A 24903-nucleotide genomic window follows, 5' to 3' on the forward strand; every position below is an offset into this window, starting at 1 on the left:
TGGTGTAAGTTCCTGCCTGCTTGGATGGTAGACAGGCCAACACATTAGGTAATCATACATATGAACAATTTTTTCACCTTCTTGGCTTTAGCTTCTTTTGAAATGTTAGGGTGTAATAAACAATTATATTTTGAAAAAATACCTTCTAGTCTGAACAGTACTGTCTGAACTGTTTGTCTCTTTATGATCCCTTGTAACAGATTAGTTTTGCTCCAATAAGAAAATCTATGCTGTCAGGGTAAGATTCTGGTTGGTCTGTTCCTACATGGAGCAAGGATAAAGGGTCAGGAAGACATTTGTGCCAGTGAGACCTCATTTGGGAGATTTTAAGCTGCAGAAGTTTAGAAGTAGCTCTTAAGCAAGGCTTACTTTGACTCCATTATCTCCACAAAGCTAAATCAGTTAATAAATAAGTACTTGGAAATCCATCATCTTTGGACCTAGATATAAAGGCTGCAAAGTATGATCCAATTTCAAATAAAAAGACTTAAAATAGTCATTGAAAAAATTGCAAATGTGAGCAATTGAACAAACAATATAAGTTTTTTCCACCATACACAGAATTTTACAGAAATAAGATAAACTGCAATTTTGGGAACAATAAGGTTTCCTTCTTACAAATAGGCAACCAAAGATATATGCCTGTCTTAAGATTGCATCATTAACTACTTAAATTTCCAGGATACTACATACTTCAGCAGCACGTCTACCCAAATTACAATACAGAGATTTACATGGCTCTTGTACAAGGATGATATGAAAATTTGTGAAGTATTGCATATTTTTCATTCTTCTGATGCAAGAAATTAAAAGCAGTTATTAAAAAGTTGATTACAAATATACAAGTGTAAGAATACATGTAATTCATAGAAATAAAAGTTTCTATGAATCTTCACTTTTTACAAATTCCTTTACATAGCATAACCTTTATAAACTTTTGAAGTAAGATAACATTGTCATTTTATCCTAAAGAAATAAAATTCTTTAAGGACCAAGGAATTAAAGGAATCTTAAACGGTTTCTATATGGAATGCAATCTGAAAGGACACATTTATTAATGAACCTCTATATTATAAAATAATGTCGAATTCAAAGGATTATATCTAGGGGAGAATGAAATAGGTTATGGACATTACACAAACAGATTACTAAATATTTTTAAATATACTTTTTTCAGACATGCACCAGAAATATCTTTACTTTCTGTATTACTCATTTCAACAGATAAGTTAAAATTATTTATGATTTAAAAAATCACAAACTCTATAGAAATCATTATAGATGTATACAAACAACTCGAATATATTTTGACATCAAAGTCAGGCAATTCACTTGGAAGAATACTATGGAATCCATGAATTTTTAAAGTAAGATATTGCTGTTGCTTTGTATTGTGAAAATATTTTGTATGGACACATAGGATGGACTGGCTATTTTGAAATTTAAGAAACTTAACCGAATCATTCGGACTTAGGAGAACAATTTGTACAGCTTTCCAAAACTTCGAAGAGGTAGTAATACATACTTATCCTTTTGGCAATATCAAATGCAGCTTCTTCTAAGTTGTGCTTCAGACCTGGTTTGAAATAATGGTTCACCAGAAGGAGATCCAGCATATCTTTGCTATATCTATTACCAGCATCAAGATGCAAGGGGGTCAAGAGGCCTTTAGTTTGGGCTTTGTATCTGTATCACGATGAAATAAAGAAGCCACTGTGGTATTATTCCATGTATAAGTACTGTGCAGGGGTGTCCAGCCATTCACAATTATTCCAGGAATATCTACCTTGAGCCACCAACTCATGGACAATGTCTAAGTGTCCACTGTAGGCTTCTCGATGAAGAGGGGTATACTAATCGTCATCCCTAGTATTCACATGAGTGGCCTTTTTGGAAAGTCGTCTCTGCACTGTAGTAAGGCGGTTATTTTCAGCAGAACAAAGAAGAAATTTGCTTCAATCCTTTGCCATTTTTTTCTTGCAACTGATACCATTTCACACTTTTTCTTCTTGTTCTTCAACTTCATAGGAATTGCCTAACCAGAGAATTTGAGTGTCAGTGAGAATTAGTTGTCCATGTATTTTCCCAATAGTTCACATTGGATGAAATGGTTAGAAAAATCCGGTGAATTTTCTGCATTTGTTTTTTTCACTATTATTTATTTTCTCTTTTTTCATTTTTACTATTCTAAATTATTCTAACTGGAGAGTAGGGAATTGGTAGAGAGCAGAGGAAAGATTTTCCTCCGTATTCAAAGGTACAGAATGAAAATGAGGACTAGTGGTGTCTTCATGAGCAGCTTATTCTAGGAATGAGAAAATAGGAAGTAATGCTTTCTATGTAAATGAATTGGGAAATGGCAGAGGAGAAAGTGAAATGATGCAACCAAAAATATAAAAGCAAAATAAATTAGGATAATTATGGAGCAATCTTATTATCTATGAGAACCATGAAAGTGAGAGAGGAAGAGAGAGACAGATGTGCCATGATCTAGCTAGCCACAAAATCCATCCTTCTGATCAAATTATAGTGCAAATAATTTTATTTTTTAAAAGAGATGGAAATAGAATTTAAGATCAAATGTCTCCATTGTTTTTAATTATATTTTTATTATCTTAAATACTTGTACAAGGGAATTTCCATTAAACAAATCAGTTTTTTAAGTATAATGGATCTTTATATAACTTTTCCACACCCTTCCAAACCTCACCCCACTTTAATTTTTTTCTAGTTTCATACTATCTGAATTGAATATTATACCTTCACTCTCTTCCTCCATAACTCTCTTTATTCCTTTCTTTTGTCTTCCCCTCATATCTTCCAAGTGATAGTTTCCTGGTATTCATTTTGTTGGAGTAAAGTTCAATTTCATAAGAAATTAAACCTTTGAAATAATCCTCTGCAAATAGCATGCTTTGGTTATTATTTTTGTGTAAACTTGTATAAATTTCTATCTTCCAAATATGAGACAGAGCATGGGTCCTTTGTGTGTCTGGCTCTGACTTAGTTCACTTAATATATTTTTAGATCTATCCATTTCGTTGCAAATAATGTAACAGTCTTCAAAATGGATGGGTGCAATCCAATTGTGTATATGTGCCACACTTTCTCCAACCATCACTCCACCAAGGGACATCTGGGCTGTTTCCGTAACTTGGCTACGGTGAATAGTGCAGCAGTGAACATGGTTGTGAAAGTGATTTTCTGTAACCCTTTGGAAGAATTCATCACTACCTTTATAGGAGCAATCCTCTAGCTAGTTTTCCAGAATAAGAATATCCCTCCCTTCATCTTCATCACAATGTATTGCAAGTCTTCAAAAACACATTTCCCCCTACAGGTCTCAATAAGCTAAAACCACACTGTCACACTGTGCCCATATTCTTTCAATACATTTTTTACATAATTGGACATATAATTAAGTGAGAACCTTCTATATACTTTCCTAATGTGGGAATGAGGGACATGACAGAGTAAAAGTAAAAAATATGTAATTTAATTAGCTATTATCATATGTAAAATCATTTTCAGCTCTAATTCATAGCCTCACATAATATTATTTTAATCTTTATTTGATTACTTCATCTAACCCATAAATTATAACAGGTGAGTTTAAAACAAAGGCAAAAAGTGTGGTTTGATTTTGACACTCATGTGTGAAGTTGCACAACTTGGGCAAATAGATGGATTGGAATTAATAGCTCTTATCCATTTTGTTAACGTAGAGACGGTTTTCCCAAACTGATTCTCGCAATTCGCATTCCATTCAACAACAAGAAACATGTGATAATTTCCTTTGATTTGCTCCTTATTAACTTTCGTTTCCATTTAATTTTATAATGGATGATTTCATAAATCTACTGTAGATACAAAAATATGTTAAAATATTTCTATCCGTATGCATTGATATATACATACACACATATATTACACAGGTTATAATGATAATGTATAACTTCAGTAACTGTACAATTTACTAAATTATTAAAACTATCGACGGCTCATGCCTGGCATCCTAGTTACTCAGGAGGCTGAGATCTGACGATCATGGTTTGAACCCGTACTGGGCAAGAATGTCCAGGAGCCCCTTATCACCAAACAACCAACAGAAAATCAGAATTGGAACTATGGCTCAAAGTAGTAGAGTGGTAGCCTTGAGAGAAAAATCTCAGCGACATCATCCGGGCTCTTAGTTCAAGAAGTACAATCTACCCAAATAAACATCTATTTAATTTAAACATGTGTAAGTAAAGTATTTCCATCACCCAAATGCACAACCATGCTCATTTGCAAGGTAACTCTGTTTTTTCTGAAGTACCATAAAACATTTTCAATTAAGTTAAAAGCATTGCACCATGGGTTCATTCTCTCATTCATTTTTCCACTCAAATACTCAAATCTTACAATTTTTCCAATTATTTAAAATCATAGATTTTTACTTTAATACCCAAATATTAGAGCTTGAATTGAATGTCTTATGCCCCCTAAATGGGTGTTATTACCATTATGTCATGTCCCCAACCCTAAATTATCCTTATTATTTTTCAGATACATGTGTATGACCTTGGGTTCAGTCCATGTTATGTTATTCTTCCTGGAATTTAGAATAACAGGTGCATGGCATTGTGTACAGATCTTTCTGTCCAGTCTGGGCTTTAACCTCTATCCTCACAACAGTAGACTCCCAGGTAGTATGGATTTTCATAAGCTCGTCATAGCTGATGTTTTTTTTAAGTCTTTGCATTTCCTGCAGGTTCATGAGTACTGAATTAATTTGTTTTCTTGGGTTGTTTTTATTTTTTTATTGTGTTTCATTTCAATGGATATGTTGAGTTGTTCCTCACTTTTCCTTTTGTTTCTTTCAATCAAGTTCTTACCTAAAGTGCTGAGAAACCAATTCTTCTTTTTCACGATAGTCAAGATGAACATGATTTATTCCCAAGCAATTTCAATAATATTTAAACACCTTCATATCTATGGATGGTATATAAATGATAAGTGCTGCGAAGGGTCTTTTTATTTTCACAGCAGTCTTTGTCATATACAGACAGATCATGAAATATATGCAGATAATAAAACTACAGATGTAAGCAAAGAGAAGAAAAACCTATTATTAATTGTTTGTAAGAGCTTTCCTTCCAGTGAAAGAAATGTGTTGCTTGATGCAGGATTTCACAAAATTATATTGTTAGGAGGAAGCTAAACAATCATCTAATTCTATAGAATTGAGGGAGAAGAATCAAACTCCTGAATAGTTTATATTTGGGTCAAATAAAAGCATGCTTCCAAAAAAGAGAGTTGACTTTAGAGAAACATGATGAGTTTATGTAAATAGGTGCTTAGCTGATTTTGTTAATTTGTAAACTAATACATGGAAGTAGAGTACAGCAAGGTAAAAAAAGAACTTCGCTTTGCAATACTTATGTGTGTGTGTTTGTACACATGCACGTGTATACATGCACATGCATGTGCAAGTGCTCATTCATTCATCATCTCTAAGCTTCTGTGACCTAGGATAGTGGTTTACCACTTGAACCATCGTTCCACTCCTGTTTTTTTTGGAGATAATCGCATTTATTTTCATGATTGGACTGGCTTTGAATAGTGGTCTTCATATCTCAGCCTCCAGAGAAGCTAGCTAAGCTTATTCAGCCTCCAAGTAGCTAGTTAAAATTGGGCCTGTCCTCTACACTTCACTGCTCTTTTATTCTTGTCCTGAGTTGTTCACATGCCTAAGTCATATATATGTCTAGTTGCCTTAAGAAATACTCTTACTGCTTGGCACCAGGGGCTCCCATCTGAACTCTTAACTACTGAGGAGGCTTGAGAACAGAACCCAGGCCAAAAGTTTAGTGGACTTCCTTTTCAATCTATAGCTGGGTGCATTGGATCATTTCCACCATCCTGCACTATCTACAGGTTAAGACTGGAAGGACTGCAGAATCCAGGCCAGCCAAGGTAGGAAGCTAGACAAGTTGGTGTGCAATTCTTATGCCATTGATAATGGGAAGGCTAAAACGACGGATCAGGTGCATGTTCTTGTGGAAAGGGAACCCCTATCCTAAAATTAACCACCTATACGACACCAGTCCAACAAAAACAAGACCCCAAGTTGAACACAATTTCCCACAACCAAAATAAGTATATACCTTAACATCCCGAAACTTAGTACAATCTGCTCTTTGCTCTAATATCAGCTTCATCTAATTATCATATGATGTAACAAAATAGTTTCTTCATTAAATTTATTATATATTTAAAAAGACCTAGAAAATTATTTCTCACGTATTAAGTGCAAATGAATGGCAAATTGCCTCATTTCTTACATATTTGACTACCACTATAAATTCATCTTATGATTATTATTAATATTAATATATTCTGATTTATTACTTTATTTTGTAACAGTTTTTAAACTTTTGGCTTCTCTGCTGAAGTTGAAGTATTTTAATAGTATCATCAAATAATATTACTTGGGTACTTAGAGCAGTATTTTAAAAAGTTTTTAACCAATGGTTTCTAGTAATTCTGTTTTTTTGGGGGGGGGGGTCTGGTCCTGGGACCTAAACTCTGGGCCTGGATGCTGTTTCTCAATGCTAGTTCAAGGCTAGCACTCGACCATTTGAGCCACAGCACCACTTTTTCTGTTTATGTGATGCTGAAGAATCTAACCCAGGGCCTCAAGCATGTAAGGCAAGAGCTCTACCACTGAGCCACCTTCCTAGCTCTCTACGAATTCTTAATTTGTATATTATTTAGTTTATTTTTAATTTCAATTTAATTTTATTGTAAAGGTAATGTACAGAGGGATACATTTACATAAATAAGGTAATGAGTACATTTATTATGGAAGGAATATTGTTACCTCTTTCATTGATTTTTTTGCACACTCAAAAAAAAAACAAGAATTCTATGCTTCCATCAGAAAGAATGACATTGCCCCATTTGTTAGGAAATGGAAAGATTTGGCAAAAATTATATTAAGCGAAGTGAGCTAGGCCCAAAGAAACATACGTCTCATGGTTTCCCTTATTTGCAATAAATAGTATATGTCTGAGACAAGCAGAAAAAGTCAGATAAGTTGATGTTAGGTAAAATGAACCCTAAGAAATGTATTCAAATGTTTTTTTTTTCTTTCATGCATTTGTTTCTAACGCATTTATAAGATTATTTCTTTGTTGCTTTGTATGTCCCCCCCACCCCCACAGTATAACCCCTTCTTTTACTGTATTTGATGTCGGTATAATTTGTGTATGGGAAGGGGAAAAACAAGTCATTTAAATAAGGATACAGGTGGACCATTGAAACAATGAGAAGTACAAGTTGTCATGTCGAAAATGAACTTTAAAACTTTGGTGTGGGGGGGGAAGATTGTGTGGGGAAAAGAAGGGAAGGCTGGGAAAGGATGGGAAGGGGAAACAAAGGAGGAGGCTACAATGCTTGTTAAGAAATGTACTCATCTTGCCATCTAATTGTAACCCAACTGCACAGTATTTTCACAATAAAAAATAAATAAAAATTTAAAAAAAACTACTGATGCTTTTCCTGTCGTCATTGATCAATAGGTACTTTTCTGTCTTTGTTCATGCATTTTTTATTATAAAATTGATATACAGAAGGCTTACAGTTACTTAAGTCAACCAAAGAGTACACTTCCTTTTATTTTCTAAATTTCAAATTTTGAGCTTAATTATTTTCTTTTGTTTCTTTAGGGTAATTCTTTTATTCAGAGTTGTAGGATTAGTTAATTTAGTTTTGCATAATTTGAACACATGTAAATTATTCAGACATATATTTTGCTTTCAAAATAGTTAACATGTGAATATTTAAAAATTATTTTCTTAAATTTTATATGGTTGGTGAATTTAAATAAATTTATTATCTCATAGTTCTAAACACATTTGTCCAGGTAACAAATACTTTATTTTCAAGAAGCACATACTTTATTAAAAAAGCCTTCATTACATGGTCACTTTTTGGCAATATTTGTACTTAAATTAAAAAAAAAAGTCTCTTTGAGCTGGGCATAGTGATTTGTGGTTTCCATTTTCTAACTATGGTGGCAAGTGTAAATAGGGTTTGTAATTCGGGAGAGAATGGGAAACTATGAGACCTTTTCATAAATTTCCAGAGTGAAATGATTAGAGATATAGCCATCCCTAGCAAGATATAGAGCACCTGGTTATCATATTCTAAATCTTGAATTAAAACACCAGTAACAACAATCTTTTGTCAAAATAAAAGGATACATGTTTCAAAATGTTTATTATTTAAAACTTGTTCTCAAAGTTCTCATGTCTTTTATTTCTTAATATTCAATTTACTTAATCTATAAGAATCCAAGTATCTTGTGACTATTTTATTTCTACTAAACTTTTAAATACTATGAGCAATATTATGATTTCATATATTAAAATACTTTTACTGTTTGTGATAACTTCCTCTGTTTCATATGATAATAACTATATTCCAAATGTGTGTATATGGTGTGTGTGTGTTTATGTGGGTTTTTTGTGTGTATGCTTTTTGTGTACTTTGTAATGCTTAGGAGATCACACAATTGCTTCCCATATGTTAGGCCAATGTTTTACCACTGAACTATACTGTTTAGTTATAATACAAATTGTGTTTTAAGTTATGACTTTTAAATTTTCATTCCTAGTAAGCTTTTTCAAAATTATATATGATAAAATGTGATCCAACTTTTTTTTTTAATTTAATTTAATTTTATTTGTGAACATACTGTACAGAGGGGTTACAATTACATGGGCAGGATAATGCGTACATTTCTTACCAAGCATTGCAGCTTCCTCCTTTGTTTACCCTTCACCTCCCTTCCCAGCCTCCCCCCTCCCCCCAATTCGAATCCTTCTCCTTCCCCCCTTCTCACTCCTCTCCCCCCCCCCCTCACCGACTTGTAAAGCTCGTTTTGGACATGACAACTTGTACTTCTCATTGTTGCAACAGGTCCACCTGTATCCTTAAACAACTGGTTTTTCCCCATCTCCTCCACAAGTTATATTGACAATGGTTTCCCTTATTTGCAATATCTAGTATATGTATGAGTCAAGCGGAAAAGGTCAGATAATGTGATGTCAGGAAAATGAACCCTTAGATATGTATTTTAACTTTTTTTTCTTTCATGCATGTGATCCAACTTCTATCCACGTTAGCAATTGTTATTGTTATTTTTTCTCTTATTTCTTTGGAAATTAATTATATTCCTATTACAGCTTTTTTACATTGTAACAGCTCTATACAATGCTTTATTTTCTGTTTTATTTTTTCCATGTTATCTGACTTTCAGTCCAAACTATCAGGTGGATTAAAAAGAAACTTCATTCAGGACACTTTATTTTTCTCCTTCTCTTCTCTGTAGTCTTTCTGTTTTTTGAAACAATACCAATAACATACAGCTCCTTTGTGGTCCACCATTCTTCCCCCCCCCCTCGTTCTGCAGTACAGCTCAAGTCGTTATCATTCAGCTTTATTATGCTATAATGTTATCTAAACCTAACTCATTCCTAAATTAATTTTATTTGCTTTGAGCAATCACTAAAGACATTTTTCTAAATATAATATCGGGGGTTTGTGTTTTCACAAGGTGTGAAATATGAGTGACTATCCAACATCTAGATATCTCTGGAGAATATTGGTCCACATGCTCAACAATCACGTGTGTAAATTCAAGGAATACAGGACAGTCAGAACAATGTTGTAAAATGGTGTTGCTGGAGCCTTCATACTAGCTTTGAATCGTATTACCATGTTTAGTGAAGATAACATAGTTCTACTATAAGAACAGACACATAGAAGAAGGTAACAGATTTTTCAAAAATAAATTCTTAGTTTTATGGACCACAGACTTTTGAAAAGGATGCTATGACTTTATGAAATAAAACAGAATCTTAAATGGTTGTATTGGCACAATTGCCGCTTTAGATTTAAAGAATGATCTTAGACTACTGCCTCAATCCTTTGTTTGTTTGTTTGTATGTTGGTCATGTGGTTTGAACTCTGGGCTTGGGAATTGTCCATGTGCTCTTCAGCTCAAGGTGAGCACTCTACTGCTTGAGCAACAGCCAAACTTCCGGTTTTCTAGTGGTTTATTGGAGATAAGAGTATCATGGACTTTCCTGCTCGGGCTGGCTTTAAACCACGATCTTCAGATCTCAGCCTCCTGAGTAGCTAGGATACAGGCATGAGCCACCGGCACCTGGCCTACCTCAAACCTTATAAAGAATGATTATCAACGTAAATGTGAGATGTAAAAACCTATAAAATATAAATATAAAAATTCATAACATTGGCTCAGTAAATGTTTCTAAAAATTTGACATGGAAAACATTAGTGGCTAAAGAAAAGCAAGAACTGGATTATATCAAGTATTAACCTTTCATAATTCAAAGGACACTATAACAGAAATGAAAACATATCCAACAGATAGAGGGCACATATTTGTTAATGCTACAAAGTTAATGCTACAATGATTCTGAAACAAGTATTTTAATATCTTCTAATTCTATATAATTTTTTTTCCTGAATAGGATATTTCTTTAAATTACATATGTAAATTAATAGTCAATAGGAGGAGCATATGAAATAAGCTCCTCTTTAGTGTCTAAGAAATAATAAAAAGAAAAATCACTATTATGACCATAATATAAAAAGAGGACGCAAAATATAGCAATTCATTTGTGGAGAAATTGATATACTTCTTATAGTGATCGATTTGTATAATACTGCAATCATTTTAGCAAAAAAGTTTTCAAGCCTTCAAAGGGTGAAAGGTGAATTATATAGGATTCAGGCATTACACTTCTATGAATGTATTTAACAGAAGTAAAAAACTTTTTTGGACAGAGACTATAGTTAATTGACAGTGAACTTGAATAGTATGTGTGAGACCCTGGAAATGATCCCCAAAAACAAATTTTGAAAAGACACACTATAGAGGACGTATGCTGGGCAAATTCCTGTAACTGAATTTTATATATATTTTAATGTCGGTTCTAAAATTTACAGCATTTCTATTTGAAGAATTGCAAGTTTGTGAAAATTAGGCTTTGAAAACCTATGAAGGTAAAATTAACTTCCAAAGCACTAAAATGTATACAATAAAAGGAGATAATATATTGTAAGTGAATTGCATGTCAGGAAAAAAAACTACTTTTAAACTTCTTCACACAAAATGCAGAATCGCTAAAAAGATGTTTTTGGAGTTGGCTAAAAACTCATTGAGAACTACTGCATTTAAAACACAGATATGATTTCTGTTTATTTTGAGAGTATTTTGTCCGTTTGAGTTTATACAGAGATAACTCAATCCAAAAGTATATGTGATAACTGGAGTACCTAGGAATTATACATCACTCCTAAGTATTTTTTTTTATTATTTTTTATTGTGAAAATCCTGTACAGAGGGGTTACAATTACATTGACAAGATAATGAGTACATTTCTTATCTAGCATTGTAGCCTCCTCCATTGTTTCCCCTTCCTATCCCATTCCATCCTCCCCCGCCGCCCCACCCAATCCTCCCCGCTATTCCCCCCCACCAAAGTTGTAAAGTTCATTTTTCGACATAACGACTTGTACATCTCCTTGTTGCAATGGGTCCACCTGTATCCCTACTTTTTTTCCATGGTTTACCTTATTTTTAATATCTAGTATATGTCTGAGTCAAGCAGAAAAGGTCAGATCAGGTGATGTTAGGGAAATGAAGCCTAAGATATGTATTCAGATTTTTTTTTCTTTCATGTGATTGTTTCTAACAAATTTATAAGATCATTTCTCCCCCACAGTATAACCCCTGCTTTCTCTGTATTTGATGTCGGTATAATTTGTGGAGGGGAAGGGGAAAAACTTCTAAGTAATTGAGAAACTTTTCTGGAAGAAACTTATAGCAAATGACAGAAAAAACAAATCTATGCATCTGCTTTTTATGAAAGTCATATGTTATTTGCTCAATCCAATTGCTTATCTCTACTTTGTTAGGAAAAACGTATTCTCAAGGTAAAGCCAAAAGCAGTGAAAAGAACAAAATACACAATCATCTTGGTTTATTTGTGAAAGTAACAAATGAAATAAAACAATTCCACTTAAGGGACTCCAATATTAGTGTATGTGAAGATGTTCCTGACTGCCAATATCCATTAAATTTTTGGAATTTTAATTTCTACCAACATATGAAAACTAGAAAAAGAAAACAAATATAGACTTAGAGTGAACCAGCCTAGAAATCATTTTCTTAATTGTTTTGAAATTACAAAAGAATTGATACTCCGTTGCTTTTGAAATCATTTAAAAATATTTAACATTTATGATAATTCAAATACCAAGGAAGAGTAATTTTATATAATCATTATAAATATCATTTTATTACTATTGTAAAATAGAATAAAAAACAGTCCCAATATATGACCTACCTATCATTATTCTTAAATTCTAATCATTACCTAAATATCTTAAACAATCTAAATAGTCATGTCTTTAACATAGATGTAAATATTCTATACTATTTTACTTAATATTTTCCAGGGGTATGTATTCATGTTTCTAAGAAATGTTCACAGCAGTTAAAACATGCTTTTGTGAAATTAAGTGATACATTTTGTTGTTGTGGGTGTTGTTTTTAGTGGTTAATTGGAGATAAGAATCTAACAAGTACTTTTCTGTCTGGGCTAGTTTCGAAAACAATTCTAAGACCTCAGCACCCAGAATAGCTCTTATTATAAAGGTGAGTTATCGGCACTTGGTTTCAAGAAGTTTTTTTTTTATTTTAATTATATTTTAAGATGCTTGTTTCGCTATAATGTATATAATTCTACACATAAATTTAGATATATGTATATATTTCTGAGGACAAATTATCTCTAAAAATGTACTATTCTACACATAATATATATATATATATATATATATATATAGAAGACATATATATATATATAGAGAGAGAGAGAGAGAAGACAGACTTCCTCTAAAACTTTTATACTACAATTTTTGACCTTTTTCATTTCAAAGATATACAGTATATTTTTCTAAAAGTTTCCTAGAATAAAATAACTAATATTTCAATAGAAAGTAGAGTTTATTACTTTCAAGGTAATTTTAGATATAGACATGATATTGTAGTTACATTTACAGTATATTACTTGAAAAGGTTCTGCCCAAACTCTTAAGTATTTGATTGTAGTTAGGGGGAGAGAGGAAGTAAATTCATACTGATTAGGAATTTGCAACGCTTCCAAAAATCTATTCTGTAATTTGTTATAAGCACATTGTTACGCTACCTGATATGGTTAAGTTTTTTATTTATTTGTTCAAAATTTCAATATGGATGCATCCACAGTGGTAAGATTAAAATTATTAATCAAAAGACAAATAATAATAAAATCATAGACATATATCCGACGTTCAATGATTAGCACTTATGATGCTAATAATAATTTTGATGAAGAGCATGATGACCACAGTGTAGCCTGATAATGACGATTTAGTGATTAAAAAGGAAAAAAATCTTAGACATATTTGAAAATGGATTTTCCACATTGAATGCCTAGTTATAAACAGCCTTGGATTACAACAATAAGAATAACAGGAGGAGGGCTGGAAAGTTGGCTCAGTGGCAGAGTGCTGGCATTGCCTACATGAGGTTCTGGGTTTGATTCCTCAGCACCCCATAAGCAGAAAAAGCGCGAAGTGGCACTGTGGCTCAAATGGTAGAGTGCATTGAGCTGAAGAGCTGGAGGACTGTGCCAGGCCCAGAGTCCAGGCCCCATGACGAACCAAAAAAAAAAAAAAAACCAAGACAAAACAGAATAACAAGAGGAGAGTTTGATTATCAAGAAATTCAATCATATAAACAAGTAGAGACAGTAAAAACCCTAATGTTATATTACAGCAGTCATTCTAATGTATACTCACTTTTCTTGGTGGTATTATTTTCTTATAAATAAAATCGTTTATTTCCACATTTTGATGGACTAAGATGTAGGTTTCAACTTTGTGTGATTAGTTCAAATAACATTCTCATATAGATACCATTCAATAACCAATGTTTTCCAATGATATATTAATAGTATGTTCTTCAGTACAGCTGTAAACACATAACACAATTTACATAATACTACTTACATATCTGCAGTTACCATAAAAGGACACAGGCTATAGAGTCAGGAGTTAAAATTTATTTTTATTTCTGCATGAAAGTATTTCTGACTTTATACCAAGAGTCTGAATTTGACACTTTCCTTATTTGAAAGCTAAGGTAGACAATGTAAGGACTCTTCACTTTTCTTTTTCCTTGCTCTAGAATTCAACAAATATATTCTTCAATATTTCTGGTAGATTACATCCATTTACAGATGAGAAATGTAAGATCACCAGTCAATGTTGTGAGTAAATAATGATACTAGAATTTTTGTCTGAGTTCTTCACTCTGTGTGCTTACAAAGAGAGTCATTGGGTGATGGAGAGGAACAATATGAAAAGACTATGGGGAGAAATGCATACTTTGTAAACAGTTGTTTTAGGACTGAGTGACTGGTGATGAGTATTTTCAATAGGCTGGTGTCAGGGGCATAAAAAGGAGTACATAGAAATTACATTAGTGACAGAAACTGTGAAAATCATGATCATTCATCCTATCTAATGGATGGAGGTAGGGTAAGAGGAAATCTAAAGGTTTTCCACATCTCTGTCTTCTAACTGTGTTAGTTACATTCTTGGTGATAAGGACTACAGGTGGAAAAGATGGATTTAGAGGAAAAAACTCTCTGATAGTTCTAAGTTTTATGTTAAACAGATGCAAAGATAGGTCTGTTTGGACATCCTCAAAATATTCACGACCATGAATATGAAAAATAATCATAAAATCAGTGACATTATTAAAGGGAAGAGGAAAAGGAAAGTTCTGATGAAAGTGTGAACAATGTAAGTACCAGTGTGGACAAGATTGGAAGGAAAGAGATAAATAATGAAACAAAAAAGTAATAAACACAGATTTTCAGAAGAAAAGGAAGGAAAGAATTTTCAGGAAGATATTGAAGGAAATCTGCTATTTGGATTTAAAAGGTAAAATGACATAGACAAGTTCAATAAGAACAGTGTTTTGGTGAAAGTCATATTGATTAAACGTTGAGATATGAATATGAAGACATAAAAATCTGGATCCATTTATTCAACAGATCCTGTTGATTCTAAATGTTGGGAACAAATGCTTTAATCCTGACCTTGGAAATGTTATACAGATATAAATGTCATGAACTTTTCTTAGTGATATTCTGTGAATATTTTTGAAAACTTTATTTAGCCAGGAGATTATAGATTGAACTACAGCACAGACAAGCCTAATTTGTCCTACAGTTCCAATTAGTGACCCATCTATCCATATCAGTTTGGAATTTTATTGAAATATATTTAGATATGTTTGGATATCTTATCAGCCTACTCATTATTAATGTAGGACAAGTAACACCAAGTATTAGGTTGAACATACAGCTTTACTGATGTGACTGAAGACTCCTGGAATTGATTCCACTTTAGAACAGAAAATGCCTCAATAGCCATTGACAAATCATAACTGTCATATACACTATTGAAATCTAATACTTGTTATGTATACCTCCATGCTGTGTCAACAAACCTGACACAAATACTTATATGTAGGAAAATGTTCTTATAAATTCAAGCTTTTATTGAATGGAAAAGTTCAGACATTGCTCTCACCACTAGGATTAAATGCCTAAAAAGATAAGACATTTTGCTTTAATGTCTTTCTTTCATTTTCTCATACACATTGTCAAGGAGTGAAGGATACTGATTTAACAATACTACAATCGTGACTTGTATTAACACAACATCTAGGATCTAATGTTAATTCGGATACTTACTAATTAGCTCCAAATTTTGTGGATATTTATATTTCTCCTGGGTAAACTAATGAACTCCAGGAAAAAGTCCATAAGGAGCCTTTCGATTCTAATACCACTGTTTGTTGCAAAGTGCTTTAAATTCTACATTCTCGAATGTGGGCATAGGGTTATATTGTGGAACTTTTCTACTCAGAGAGTTACTATTACCCTATTGCTTAGCATGGACAAAGTACCTTCATACTTAGACTGGGCGTGTACAAATAAGAAGTGGTAGTTGAACAATGTTCTTAGCAGTTTGTACAGACGAAATGGAAATAGAGCAACGATGAACTCAAAAGGAATGTGCAAAGAAGACAAAGGCACAAAGTAGAATGTGCCAAGAAAAGCTGAAGTATAATTTCAAATAATGTGGTCAGGTGTGAGGGTGTGTTCAAAGTACAGGTTTAGACAATGTAGTTGGATATCTTGGGCAGAAAACTGCTTTAAACTATTCTGAGATAATTGTACAAGTAGAAGCCCCTAACTCTGACTCTAATCAGCCACAACATCATCAACTTAGGAACTATTTTTCAAGTGCAAAGTGAGAAAAAGAGGGCTGATCACAATTAGTGTTCAAGTTGAAGCAATTGCAATCACATAACTTTTCTTATACGTGTTCATTTATTTTGGAACATTAAGTAGGGAAAATCTAAGTAAATATTTTGTATGTACCTAAATTAAGTGTACGTATTATATTGGTCTCTCTTTTACTTGGAAGTTATAGATTATGTCTTTTTATACTCTAACTTGGGACAATGATCTACTGTCAGTTATTTTCTTATCTTACCCTTCTTTTGCCTTTCCACTTACATAATTATTATTTAAAGAGACATAATTGAGCTTGCACTTCTAAATGCTTCAAAATTATCTGAACTACTTCATACTTGTGGAAGGCTCCTATATCTTTCTCAAGGGAATATTTTGTCACTACCATTTTGATCCTACATGATATTGGATATCTTCCTGCCTAATTCAGTTTAAGATATATATTAGACTCATCCTATATCTCAACACTTGAACCAGCATAAAATACTATCTTACTTAGAAATCATGATATTGTTATATCTGGTGAGGTGGAATCTGTCATTTTTGAATGGCCTTTAGTGATATTTACATGCAATCATGTTTTAAACCAATATGCCACTCAGTAGATGAACGAATTGACAAAATGTGGTTTATATATGTACGGAGTAATTCTATGATTCCTATTCATAAGGAAATGAAAGACTTGGAAAAATCCTACTAAGAAAAATAAGCAAGACACAAAGAAACAGATTCCATGGTTTCCTTCATTTGTAATAACTAGGAAATATCTAAGATAGTCCTAGCAGATGAGCAGAATGGCTCAATAGCTATGTATAAATGACCATATAAAATGATGCTGAGCAAAATAAACTCCTAGATAGGGAAAGAGAGGTTTTTCTTTTTAGTTGTTATTTTTAATGTACTTGTGACTTCTTTTTTGTTTTGTGTTTTCCCGTATGGTTTGTCCACTGTTGTATTTGATTTCAGTCTCCTGTGTATTGTATATAAATTTATCTTCATTTGGCAAGGGAAGCAGAACAATAAAATGGTGAGACAAAGGACAATAGGTAAACCAATGCAATAGCCATACTCACAGGACAACATGTTGGAAATTTACATTACATCTTGTGAGGAGTATTGGGGTAAAGAAAAAGTGTGAGAAAAATGAGGGAGGGCATAAAAATTTTGACATGTTATGTATTCAATACCTTACAATTACTGCAACCCCTTCTATATATTACCTTGACAATAAAATTAAGTTAAAAATGAGCAACATAAAATATAATTTCACTTTATTGATATAGTAAATATTATTCTATGTGTATTACCTTTTAAAAAATGAACATTTTGGCTGCTAACTTGAGTTAGCTCTTTCTTTATCAGACAGACATCAACTGGAATGTTATCAAACTATACAATATTTTCAGTATATACTTGCCATTATTTTGAAAAAAAAACATTATTTTAGTATTGGCTCATACTAAAACAGAAAACAGTTCAATTCTATAGAAACCCTAACTTTAAAAACTGAAAGCTGACTAATTGTTAAGAGGCCAGAATATATGTGTTCCTCAACATTCCTAAGACTACTAACTACTCATTTTCAAATACTGAATCTGTCATACCAGACACATTCAAAATAGTACCTGTTTGCATTTTATTTAATTCTGCATAGATGCAGTTTTCAATGCTACATTACATATTTAAAAGTCAACAGAAAAAATAGACATGTTCTTGTAGAGGGTAAAACTATGAAGTATCTATAATAATTAATTCTTTGTTTTTTTTTGGTCATTCCTGGGGCTTGAAATATGGGCTTGGGCGCTGTCCCTGCGCTCTGCAGCTCAAGGTGAGCGCTCTACCACTTGAGCCACAGTGCCACTTCCTATAAATCATTCCGTAAGAGTAAACATTTGTTCATCAGAGTAAGCTATTATTTCTATGACAATCAATCCCAAGTTTTTATGCTGTAAAGTCATCCTAGCGAAATAGTTTGCAAATCGTAAGGTGCACCTTAAAATTCCCTAAATTCACATCATGACTACTTTATCACTATTGTGATAAAATACTACACTTCTGCTAATGTGATGCCCTTCGTATTGTGGAAAGAATACTACACTAACTTTGCTATATCATTTTCTCCGCAGTAGTTTTCTTGAGATTAAAACACTTGCAAATATTATTTATTATTTTTATTTTTATATATTTTATTATATATAATCTATCATAGATATTCAAGAGATCTGTATATCTTAATATTAAGATTTCAAGATTATAGTTGAAAGCCCACCCAAGCAGGAAAGTTCCTTGGATTCTTATCTCCAATAAACTCATAAGGAAAAGCCAGACTGAAGTGGTGTTGAGGTTCAAGTGGTAGAGCAATAGCCTTGAGAAAAAACAGGCTTAGGGACAGTACCCGAGCCCAGAGGTTAAGCCCTATGACAAACCAAACAACAAAAACAAAATAAAAACAAATCTCAAACCTAGCATTTTTCTCATTGTATACAGAGATACATAAATAAGGAAATTTCTTCCTGTGTTATGTATAGGTAGAAAAAAAAAGATGTCACAAAATTACTATCTTCATACCCTGTTACACCAAAGTCTCAAAAGATTGCTCTTTTTCTATATTTATAAATTAATATAATCAATTTGTTGGCAATTTGTCTAGATTATTGATATTATCATTTTACACATGAACTGTTGGAATTATCTATTAACTAAGTTCTTATTATACCTCACTTGAAAGACTAACTACTCTAGTCAATTAGAATGCCAGAATCATTTGTGAATTTGTAAATTAAAACTTTTACTTGAAAAGAATTTTGTAGTATCCTATCGAATATTAAAGTATAAACAAAAATATATATTTTAAATCTGAATTCTAATTTAGCCAGGTCTACAAAGTCCTACATTAATTGAACATTCCTATTTCTCCAATAAACTTTTGTAATCCTTCAGTTCTTTGGAATCTAAATGAATGATGCTTACTTTTTCAAATTTTTAATTGGGAATCATGAGCTCTTTTGCATCTAGACATGTTCTGTAATTAAGACAACATTTACAACACAACTGAGGATTATACATGAGTTGCACTTCTATAGGATACTTGACTACCAAAACATAATGACAAAATTAGCCCAAAATTCCAACTGTGTATTCCTTTCTTGTTTATTTTTTATTCCTTTCTTGGTTGGTTTTATTGAGACAAAATTATATTCTGCTACTTGGCCAAAGTTTTTGATCAACTCAAGTAACTTGAGAGTGGAATCCATGGAGTCCATTAAATACAAGATCATGTCATCCTCATGTTTTTTTTTTCTTCTTTTTCTTTCTTTTTAAAATTTATTATTTTTTCTTGTGAAAATACTGTACGGAAGGGTTAAAATTGCCTGGGCAAGATAATGAGTACATTTCTTGTCAAGCATTGTAGCCTCCTACTTTGTTTCCCCTATCCATCCCTTCCCATTTAACCCCTGCGCCCCCACCCAATCCTCCTCCCCCCCACCAAAGTTGTAAAGTTCGATTTCAACAGAATGACTTCTACATCTTATTGTTGCAATGGTTCCACCTGTATCCCTAGTTAAACGATTTGTTTTTGCCATTCCCCCCCAGAAATTATACGGACATCAAATACAGTTAAAGCAGGGGTTATACCATGGGGGAGGAACATACAAAGCAAAAAAGAAATAATCTTATAAATGTGTTAGAAACAATCCCATGAAAGAAAAAAAAACATTTGAATACAAATCTTAGGGTTCATTTCCCTAACATCAACTTATCTGACCTATTCTGCTTGACTCAGACATATTCTAGTTACTGCAAATAAGGGAAACCATGGGAGATATATTTCTTTGGGTCTAGCATACTTCACTGAATATAATTTTTTCCAAGTCTTTCCATTTCCTAACAATTGGGGCAATGTCATTATTTCTGGTGGAGGCATAGAATTCCATCGAGTATATATACCACATTTTCTTGATCCATTCATCTACTGAGGGGCATCTGGGTTGGTTCCATATCTTAACTATGGTAAATAATGATGCAATAAACATAGTCCTGCTGGAATTTTTAGTGTGTGGTCTTGTTTGTGAACTTTTGGGTCAATGCCCAAAAGTGGGATATGCTGACTCATAGGGGAGCTCTATGTGGAGTCTTTTGAGGAACCTCCATATTGCTTTCCAAAGTGGTTGAACAAGTTTACACTGCCACCAATAGTGCAGTAAGGTTCCCTTCTGTCCACATGCCCTCCGTCGTCTGTTGTTATTAGAGTTTTGATTATAGCCATTCTAACTGGGGTGAGGTGTTATTTCAATGCTGTTTTGATTTGCATTTCTTTCATGACTAAAGAGCATTTCTTCATGTGTTTATTGGCCATCCTTCATTCCTCGTCAGAGAAATTTCTTATTAAATATTTAGGTCACTTATTTATTTGGCAGTTCTTTCTTTGAAGATTTGTCGTTGGGAGATTTAACTTTTTGAGTTCCAGGTATATTTTAGATATGAGATCCTTGTCTGTTGTACGGCTAGTGAAGATGTTCTCCCAATCCGTGGGCTTTCTAGTGATCTTGCTATCTATGTCCTTTGCCATGCAGAAGCTCTGAAATTGCATGCATTCCCATTTGTCCCATTTGTCTTTGATTTTGTTGTGTTTCTGGATCTCTATTAAGAAAATTTTGGCCTGTGCCAAGGAGACCTAGGGTTTCTCCTATTCCATCCTGTAATATTTTCAGAGTGTCTGCTTTGACTCTGAGGTCTTTGATCAATTTGGAGTTGATTCTGGTGCAGGGATATAAATAAGGGACTAGCTTTAGTCTTCTACAAGAAGTTAACCAATTTTGCCAGCACCATTTACTGAAGAGGCTGTCTTTCTTACATTCTATATTTTTAGTTCCCTTATTGAAAATTAGATGCCTATGGGACTGTAGGTTCATTTCTGGGTTTTCAATTCTATTCCATTGATCATCTTATATGTTTTACTTCATCTTTCCCTATTTGGATTCCCTTTAAGTTTGCATCTTGTTTTATTTTCCCAGCTAGCATTCTTATACTAATTTGAAGAGGAGTGGAGAGAGCAGACATCCTTATCTCTTTCCTGAATTTATAAGAAATGACTTTAACTTTTCACCATTAAGTATAATGCTGGCTATAGGTTCGTCAATCCTTAGCCAAAAGAACAGCACTGGAGCAATATCAGTTCCAAATTTTAAAGTATAGTGCAAAGCCATAGTAATAAAAACATCTTGGTACTGGCACAAGAACAGTCCTGGGGACCAATGGAATAGGACTGAAGACTCAGAAATCAATCAAGTGACCTATAGCCACCTAATCTTTGACATGGGAGCTAAAAAATAGAATAGAAGAAAGACAGCCTTTTCAGTAAGGCAAAATTTGGTGTTGGCAAAATTGGTTAAACACCTGTAGAAAACTAAAGCTAGATCCGTATATATATCAGCCTGCATGAGAATCAAGCCAAAATGGATCAAAGACCTCAAAATAAAAGCAGACACCATGAAAACATTACATGAAGGATAAGAGAAACTCTAGGCTTCTTTAGCACAGGCCAAAATGTTCTTAATAGAGAACCAGAAACAAAACAAATCAAAGAAAGGTTGGAGAAATGGGATTGCATGAAACAGCAGAGCTTCTGATTAATAGAAAGCACACTTACTGGGAGAAGTTCTTCATGAGTCATAAAACAGACAAAGTCTTAAATCTAAAATATACTGAGGACTCAAAATCTTAAATCCCCCAACAACAAATCCTCAAAGGAACAACGGCCCAATAAATAAGTGGGCTGAAGACTTAAGAAGAGACTTCTTTGAAGATGAAATAAAAAATGTCCGTTAGACACATGAAGAAATGCTCAACTTTTCTAGTCATAAAAGAAATGTAAATCAAAACATTTACATTGCACCTCACTCCAGTTAGAATGGCTACAATCAAGAACTGTAATAATGACAGATGCTAGTGGGGATGGGGCTAAAAGGGAACCCTACTGCATTATTGGTAGGAGTGTAAACTTGTTTAATCACTTTGGGAAGCAGTATGGAATTTCTTCTAAAGACTCCATGTAGAGCTCCCCAATGACCCAGCAACCCCACTTTTGGACACTTACCCAAATTATCACAAAGCTACCAACACAACCATGTTTTTGCTGTGTTATTCACCATAGCTATGATATGGAACCAATCCCGATGCACCTCAGCAGATGAATGGATCAAGAAAATGTGGTACACTCACACACACACACACACACACACACACACACACACACACACACACACACACACACACACACACACACACTGGAATTCTATGCTTCCATCAGAAAGAATGGCATTGCTCCATATGTTAGGAGATGGAATGTCTTGGCAAAAATTATATTGAGTGAAATAAGCCAGACCGAAAGAAAACATAGGGCCCATAGTTTACCTTGTTTTGCCTTCGAAGGATTAGAACATGTCTAGGACAAGGAGAGAAGATCATATGCTAAGAACATATGACCATACAAGATAATGTTAAGCAAAATATACCCCAAGTCAGAGACACAAGTGGTTTTTCCTTTCTTTCTTTTGTTTTTAATATGTTTATAATGCACTACGTAATTCTTTTGTAGGTTCATCCCCCCAGTGTATACCCCTGTTTTCACTGCATTTGATTCAAGTGTTCTGCATCATATATATATATATATATATATATATATATATATATATATATATATGATATAATATATATCTTATACCATACCATACATATTTGTAATTTGGGGAGTGGAAGGGATATAGCAGAATGCTTAAATGGGGACTCAGGTTGACCATTGTGACAATGAGATTTACAGGACACTGTGTTGAAAATGAATTTACAGTGTCAGACAGGGGTCGAGGAGGGAGGAGTTGGAGATGTGAGGAGGGAAAAGATGGCAGGGGAAAAACAAAGGAGGAGGTAACAATGCTGTATAAGAAATGCACTCATTACCTAGTCCTGTAACTCTGAGCCCTCTGTACAGTATTTTTACAATTAAAAAATATTAAAAAAAATCTCTGCCTAGTGTAGATTTCTAGTGCTGCCCTCGGAATTGCATTTTCTGCCTATTCTGGCTGCGGTGAGGTCCACCTGCCCAATGGATCAGTAGTCTTCAAGGCATCTTGGTCCTGAAGTGGGACTTGGGTTATCCAGTGGTGGTTAGAACCAGGCCAAGGACAGGACAAAACCACTTCCAGGACATGGCTTCTTCATTCCTCATGCAACTAAGATTGCAAGCAGAATTTCTCTGAATTTGACTCCAGAAAACAATCAGTGAATCAAAAGGCAAGCCCACCAAACACCTCACTCCTCCCCCCGCATTTCCTCCTTTCTCCCTGCTGGGAAAGTACAAAATAATTTTGCAGGCTTTGGCACACACACAAAATGCCCACCATCTCCCCTGGTAAACTAGGTTTCAATTCACTGTCATGTAAGCGGATAATGCTGCATTCATTATTCTGGACAACATCTTCAGGCTGTTTGATGCTTTAATTTTAGTTGTTGTTGGTGGTGGTGGTGGGGAGGCCTGACATCTGGGTCTGGGTGCTGTCCCTGAACTGCTCAACTCAAGGCTAGCGCACTGCCACTATAGCCACAGTGCCCCTTCGCGTTATTTCTGCTTATGTGGTGCTGAGGAATTGAACGCTGGACCTCATTCATGCAAGACAAACATTCTACCACTGAGTCTCCTTCTGGCCCTAATGATTTAATTCTTTAAATTTCTTCTTGTCATTCATGGGGCTTCAACTCAGGGCCTGGGTATTAACATATCCCTGAAATCTTGAGCTCAAGGGGAGCCCTCTCCCACTTGAGCCACAGTGCCACTTCCTATTTGGAGATAAGCGACTCACAGACTTTCCTGCCAGGGTTTGCCTTGAACAGGTGAATTTTTAAATTATATTTCTTCTAGGTGTTTATTGGTACCTTACAGTTTTCTGGAATTTAAAGTTTTCTGTAAACTTTTGTCTTCAAGTAATCCAACAGCATTAAATACTACATTTTGAAGCTATCCTTTAGCACATCCATTTTGAAATTATTATCTTAAGATGAAATTCTAATTCTTTGTAGTAACAACCCATTAAAGTCCAAATGAGAAATATACTAATTTTTCAGCAGCCTTGACTCTCCTTCCTTTTTTCTCTCTCCAATATCTTTTCTTGTTTTGGAACAAGTGTCATGGACTGTCCAACCATTCAAAAGGAAGCTTATTCCATTAATTTAAGAGGAAAAGAATCCAGCCTGCCTGCATCTCAAGGCAACTTTGAGTATAATGTTAATCTAATAATTCATGTCAGTGGATTTCCAGTCATTTCGATATTTTTTTTGTTTAACCACTCATTAAAGAGGTTCCATAAAGCAAGAATCAAAAATCATGTTCTGCTTTCTAAGAATTTTTAAAAAGCTAGTGATTCAACAAGACACATTCTCTTCTTCCAAT

The 24903-nt window shown here is 33.8% G+C and overlaps 1 pseudogene; it reads left to right on the forward strand.

The window, feature by feature from the left end:
• Nucleotides 1-689: 689 nt before the first annotated feature.
• Nucleotides 690-786, forward strand: LOC122095098 (annotated as a pseudogene).
• Nucleotides 787-24903: the final 24117 nt, after the last annotated feature.

The sequence above is a fragment of the Dipodomys spectabilis genome, unplaced genomic scaffold (genome assembly GCF_019054845.1).
Source record: "Dipodomys spectabilis isolate Male_0828 unplaced genomic scaffold, ASM1905484v1 ptg000334l, whole genome shotgun sequence".
Taxonomy (NCBI): domain Eukaryota; kingdom Metazoa; phylum Chordata; class Mammalia; order Rodentia; family Heteromyidae; genus Dipodomys; species Dipodomys spectabilis.